Below are 7,044 nucleotides of genomic sequence, written 5' to 3' on the forward strand. Positions count from 1 at the left end.
CATAAATTATCGCTAGTAATGTGCTTAATATTATTACATTTTTACCTTTTAAAAACGGTGGTTTATTTGCTTCAAATAAACCGAATACTTTTGATTGCAAATAAAACCAGTTTATTTTTGGTTTATAATTGTAACAGCTCTTTATTTATTCAAATTTACACAGCAACAGTAACTCAGTGTTTGCATACAAATACACGTTTATAATTCACAGAAATACGCAGATTTAAATTACACTTTATAATGTAAAAGACAGTTGATGTTAGCACTAACAGCGTCTATGATAAACTGACTACCATCTCCCTTCTAGTAGCTTCATGAATGATTTTAACGGACAAAACTAGAATATTCGAAGTCTAGAGCTTGTTGTTTTAAATGCGCTGGTACAGTGTCTTACTTATTAAAGGAAGTCTATATCTAAAAAAAGGGTGAATATATTAAATATATTTTTATTACAGTAGATATTGGATGATTAATGAGTCTGCGTTTTTCAATTAACACAAATCAATGAATTATAAAATTTATTTGATTTCTAAATAGAACAAGTTCGTTTGAGTTAGTTCCGTGACTTGTTACTGAGTCTTACATGTTGAAGAGCTTACAATTTCCATACTGTCCCACTGTTCTACACTATCAAGGGAATTCGTTTTATTTTTTTTGCCAACTGCAACTGAATGTGTTGGTTGGTTTTTTAAGCCTTAAAGCTACAAAATGAAAAGAAAACAAAAAACGTTTAAAGTGGTAGATAATACAAGTCAAAGTAAAAATACTTCTAAATGTTAGAAAGATATGTATGTATGTGGTGGGTTAACTTATAATGTATATGAATATACTCAAGTATATATGAGTTCTAAGTATTTTCAGCTTAAACTCTGTTCTTTCATAGAGGATTTTTACTGCTACTGTTGCTTGAATGTAGTTGTTGGTTGGTGTTGCCTCAAGTAGACGTTAAAGACAAATTACGCAAAACAATGACAAATTATTTTACATTTTACTAGACAACAACATTAATTTTATTTTAACTTGCTGCTAAGTTACTGCTGCCACATGCATTAGGGTGGCCTTTTGTTTTCAGTTTTGGCATTTTCAATGCTCAATTGTGATGAATTGCAAGGCATTTTGACATCTAAGAAGAGCATAGTTAGTTCTTTGTTTTTCTAATTTTTTCGACTTTTTCAATTCCCGTAAAGTGCTAGAAAAAATTTTCATTCCGGGGAATATTTAAATACTAAATTGATGTTGAGTGAGTGTCTTTCAGTAATTCTCACTCTCTCTATAGTTTCATTTGAATACTATAGTTATCAATTTCAATTTAATGGCTTGAAACATTCATCATGTTTATAAACATTTCCATCATTAGAAATGTCTACTTATAAACAAAGTTGATAACATGCTGTTATTAACATTGTTTATAAGTATGACAAAATTAACTGTTAAAGCTGATAACATTAAAGCTGCTAAAAGCTTTAGGTGATTGGGGAAATAGAACATTCTAATTTTTTCCGTTAGATAATTCATGAAACTACTAGAACATGGCACTGTGCATATAAATAGTAACAGTGATAGCAGTCAGTGTATGATAGGGGCTGTTAGAGTTAAAATAGACTGTATTAACAGTGTATTTTTGTAACTAATAAATTAAAAGAGAGCGATTATTTAAATTGATGCAAATTTGAATAAATAAGACGTATTTATTTGTTATTTAAAAGAATCTGGTTTATTGAAAGGAAATCAACCACCATTTTTAAAAGGTAAAAACGAAACAATCTTACTAATATTTCACCATTTGATTTTTAGATGTCATAGAAGAACTGTATACCTTAGGAGCAAGGAAGTCGAAAAACTATTAAATTTGGGGCCTCCTAATACACATACAACTCCAACTATTTATTACAAATATGTACACAACTACAAAACTTAGGTTCAAACACTTACTTCCATATAAAAACACACATTTTTACTGCTGGTAGAATTAGTCTATCATTTTGTATCTCCCTGTATACCCTGAACTGGTACTAAAAAGGTTCTTAAATATTTTTGTTGCTACATATTACGTTGTTAGGGATTTAAGTTTTTGTTTCCTTTTTCTATGGTCTCCCCCACTCAGACTTTTATCACTATTTCTAACCATTTAACATTTTCTTTTTTTCATTTTGTCTTTGGCTTTGTTTGTGTTAATGAGTTTTTCAGTTTAAATCCTAAGAGTTCTTTTGGGTTCTTCTTTTGTAGCGCCGGTTATTTTTTTTTGGCAGCTTATTGCCAACGCCAGGCTAAGAAAGCAAAGAGAGCTTAAGATTTTGATTAATAGTTTTAGCGTTTAAAATGTGTATTAAAATGAAATTTGTTACTTTAATTTAATCGATTTACCATAGTGGCAGATAATTTCTTAATGACACAACATATTACAAATTCAGGGAGGTAAAATTGGAGTATTCATCCAAAGTCTGGGATATTGGGTACCATACGAATTGAAGATTGAGGAAATGAAAGCAGAATTCTACAGTTTAAGACGTAACATTTTAAAAATTAAATGTTGGTACTTTTTTAATTTTAAAAATCATTAATTTTTTACTTTATAACTTACTGACCAAAGTTTGTAATACAAAATTTTAAACTTTGTTTTAAAATTCTTTTTTTTTTGGATTATTCTGTAGTAGCACTCAGTTTTATTAGTCTCCAATTAATATGTCATGACATTAAACAAAACCACCATTTATATTGTCTCTTAATCTAAATGCATTATTATCTATGAGACATTCCAGTTTTAGATTTATGTGACATTTTTATGTAAAAAGTCAAACAAAACTATTAAATCCAGCTTAATATAATTTATTGTGATTTTCAGCAAAAATTTCATTTGAAATAAAAATGTGTAATGTGTCTATTGCAATTTCCTTTTTTTTTTGTTTAATTTATAACAATATCCTGGTCTAAATGTTAAAAAGGCCAATGAACAATAAATCATTTAAAATGCAACTAATTAAAATAAATATTTTAGAGAATTTATTAGAGTGCGTAGCTGTAGATACTTTTCACTAGTCATGTATAATAAGCTGGCGCCATTTGTGGGTAACAAAAACCTTATTACAGGTACAAATCAAAGCCATTTCGAATACATATAAAATGGACGCTCTTGGATCTCATGTGGTTGGTATCTCCCAAATTCCACAGTTTTGTTTGTTGACGTACGCATTTATCCAGAACGCTATATCCGTCCATAGTAATTTGGCAAAACAAAGTGAATAAATGACAGACAATTTGACAGATGTAGGTTCAACAATAAACTTTTGAAGCTCCTGTCATTGTTTTTGAAATTTTTAAAAAAAAATTTTTTTTACAATTTTTTTTAAATTTATTAGAGAAAAAAATTCACGACAAACTAATTTATTGTTAAAAAAAATTCGGGTTAAAAAAATATTTTTCTCGATTTTAACCCATTGTAGGTCCAAATTACTATATATTTTTCAAATTTTTTTAAAAAAAATTTTTTTTTTACAATTTTTTTTTTTGAAATAGTCTTTTTTATTTTTTTTCCACATTTTTTTTGAAATTTATTAGTGAAAAAAAATTCATGACAAAAAATTTTTTTTGTTAAAAAAATTCGGGTTATAAAAATATTTAACCCGATTTTGACCCATTGTAGGTCCAAATTACTATTGCAAAAATTCGAGGTTGTCCCGGTTTTTTCCTTATATCTCAGCCATTTGTGGGCCGATTTTCTCTATTTTAAATAGTAACCATGCCGGGAGAATTTCCAATATATTGATATACATGTATATCTATATCGACTTCGCTATCTATAACGATCCAGAATATATATACTTTGTGGGTCGCAAATGAAAAATGTAGAAATTATATCACTGTGGTCGTACAAGCACGCAAGTTGTCAAATGTTCTGGTCGACCAGTTGAGGTCTCTACACCCCACTATAGGTTAAACGGCTATCAAAACTGTGCTAAAGTCCAATTTTTCAAATGCAAATATTGCACTTTTGTTATTGCCATTTTGTAACCAATACTCCAAATTAACTAAGTCAGCTTTTTTTTTTGGTAAATATTAAATTCCATTCGACAACACGCAGTCAAAGATATTGCATCGTAATTACTTAATAAATTTTGTTGAAAAGCCTGTATTGCTTTTAAATTTTCAATTGCATGTTTAAATAATTTCGCGAGTTATAAACAAAAAAGTGAAAATGGAGAACAATAAACTAAGTAAGTAAGTAATGTTTTTTGTTAAAAAATGTGATAAAATTGTTTAACTTGCTTGAAATAAATCAAAATGTAACTTCGTGGAAGCTTTTAAAATTTCGGCAAAGTTCGGCAGATTAAATGAAATCCGAAATGAATATATTGAAATGTTATAAACCAATTTTCATTTATATATAATAGCCATTTTTAGCCGTTTTCGAATAATACTATCTTTTTTAGGTTATTGTTTGAAATTTGGCTTAACAAAAATTCAAAAAAAGAAAAATTTTATGCCGTTTTCAAACATGTAGTGGACAAAATGGAATTCATGTCAGCTAATTTTATGATGATCGGTCCTTAATTAGTCATAGCTTCCATATAATACCCGCTTCCGAAAATAGCTTTAACGTGCATAAATCTCTTAAAAATTTGGATATACACATAGAATTCAACAGAAAATGCAACTTTCATAAAGAAAATAATCACACGACCTAATTTCATGACGATCGGTCCATAATCGGTCTTAGCTCCCATATAACCCACTTCCGAAAATCACTCACGAATATAAATTATTGAAAAATGTTTGAGATGCAAAAAGACGCTGTAATGAAAGCGGAGAAGACATATTTTTTAAGCTCCGAATTAATATTAATATTAAGCTGTACCTCAGATCCATTAATTTCCACATCATTTTTAAATAAAAATTGAAACTTTCCACACTTCCACTTGAAGTAATTTAACTCTTATGTTAGTGAACCCATGGAAGAATTTCAATTTAGTCACCAAGACAATGAAATTAATGAAAGCGAAGAGGAGCTTTTTGATTTAAATTTACAGAATGAATTAAATTTAAGCAATTACTAAATGTTTTAGATAATTAAAATAAATTAATTAATTAAGTTTGCATTAAAGATTGAAAATGGGTTAATTTTTGGTCGTTAGTAAGTTAAATTCCATTTTTTTAATAGAATTATTCTTAGTTTTGAAATTCTTTAAGGTTCTGGTTTGAATACCATGATTTTGTAGTCGTTATTAATTTAGCATAGAAAAAGTAGTTATTTAACCTATAGTGCACCCGAAAAAAAATCATAAAATGGTATTGGCCGATCGGAAATTGAAAGTGCGAAGGTTGTGGAAGCCAAAGGCATCTTATTTTGCTCAGTTGTTTCAATTTTGAATGCTCACTTGGGTATAAGAAAGCTTTCCGTTGGCTGCTGCGTTTGCTCACAATCGGGCGCTCAAAAGAGTAAATACATCGATGGCAAAAATCCATGAATTAGACTACGAAATGCTTTCTCTTCAGCCCTAATTTTTGGATTTAGTCCCGAGTGACTATTTTTTGTTTCCAAACCTGATGAAATGGCTCAACTATGAAATCATCTCACAAAAAATACCTATTTGTATGACCTCGACAAATCTTATTTATACCCTACACCACCATAGTGGGGAGGGTATTATGCGTTTGTGCAGATGTTTGTAACGCCCAAAAATATTAGTCTAACACCCACCTTAAAGTATACCGATCGACTTAGAATCACTTTCTGAGTCGATTAAGCGATGTCCGTCCGTCCGTCTGGTTGGCTGGCTGGCTGTCCATGTAAACCTTGTACGCAGAGTACAGGTCGCAATTTTGAAGATATTTCGATGAAATTTGATACATATTATTTTTTCGGCTCAAGGACCAAGCCTATTGAAACTGGCTGAAATCGGTCCATTATTTCACCTAGTCCCCATACAAATGTCCTCCAGAAATTGGACTTTATCGGTCATAAATGTTTAAGTTATATATGTATCTCCACAAATTCCGCTCCAAATAAGTTTTATATACACAAAATTCATGTCACCAAATTTTGTTACGATCGGTCCATAATTAGTCATAGCTCCCATATGTGCATAAATCGCTTAAAAATGTTGGTAAAAACACAAAATTCAACATAGTTAACTTCAATATACACATAAATCAGACGACCTAATTTCATGGTGATCGGTCCATAATTGGTCATAGCCCCCATATAAGGCCCACTTCCGAAAATCACTCAAAAATATAAATTATTGAAATTTTAAAAGAAAATTTTTTTTTGCTCTTTTACTTAGTGTAGGGTATTATATGGTCGGGCTTGACCGACCATACTTTCTTACTTGTTTTTGAAGGGATACAAAAATTGGAGAAACGTTTTACAAAGAGCATAGAGTTCACAGGAGACTAAGGACTGAGATCGAAAAAAACCTTAACACACGTTTTTCATTAAAGCTTTAAACCCAAATATTATTTGATTTGTTTTGTTTTTGATCAAATTCCATTTATAAAGCATGTTGGTCCTACAAAAGGTTGGCCAAACAATCAAACTGATTCCAATATTATTAAACAGAATTGGGAGAAATTGTCCTTTGATAGAAGACCATGTTCATGTAGAAGGAATGATCCACATGATGTTTTTATAGCCAATAAATAAAAAAACATTTTCAATAGAGCTCCCAACACATCTGGTGGGAAAGCAGTCCGGTTAGCTCAGTACTCGGACTTTTTGGTACGAAAAGTTAAAGCAGGTTTAAAAACATAAAAGGCTCAAAAACTTCCTGACAGGAACTCTGCCATAAATTTAGAGGCCAAAGACAGAGCACGTACGTTGAAATATTTTTCGCAACTTCAGGGTCAATATTTTTATATTTCTGATGTTCAAGGGAATGTTGTAGTAAAGTTTAGGACCCAAAATCAGAAAATGTTCCCAAAAAGTTCTTGGCATGTCAAGCAATATGTTGTAAAATAAAATAATTTTTTATCGAAAAACCTGTGTTTCATTCAAAAAGGCGTGGACTTTTTGACCCACCCTCATATTAACTATTTTGAAGCATAAGG

This window comes from Calliphora vicina, chromosome 5, assembly GCF_958450345.1.
Source record: "Calliphora vicina chromosome 5, idCalVici1.1, whole genome shotgun sequence".
NCBI lineage: Eukaryota > Metazoa > Arthropoda > Insecta > Diptera > Calliphoridae > Calliphora > Calliphora vicina.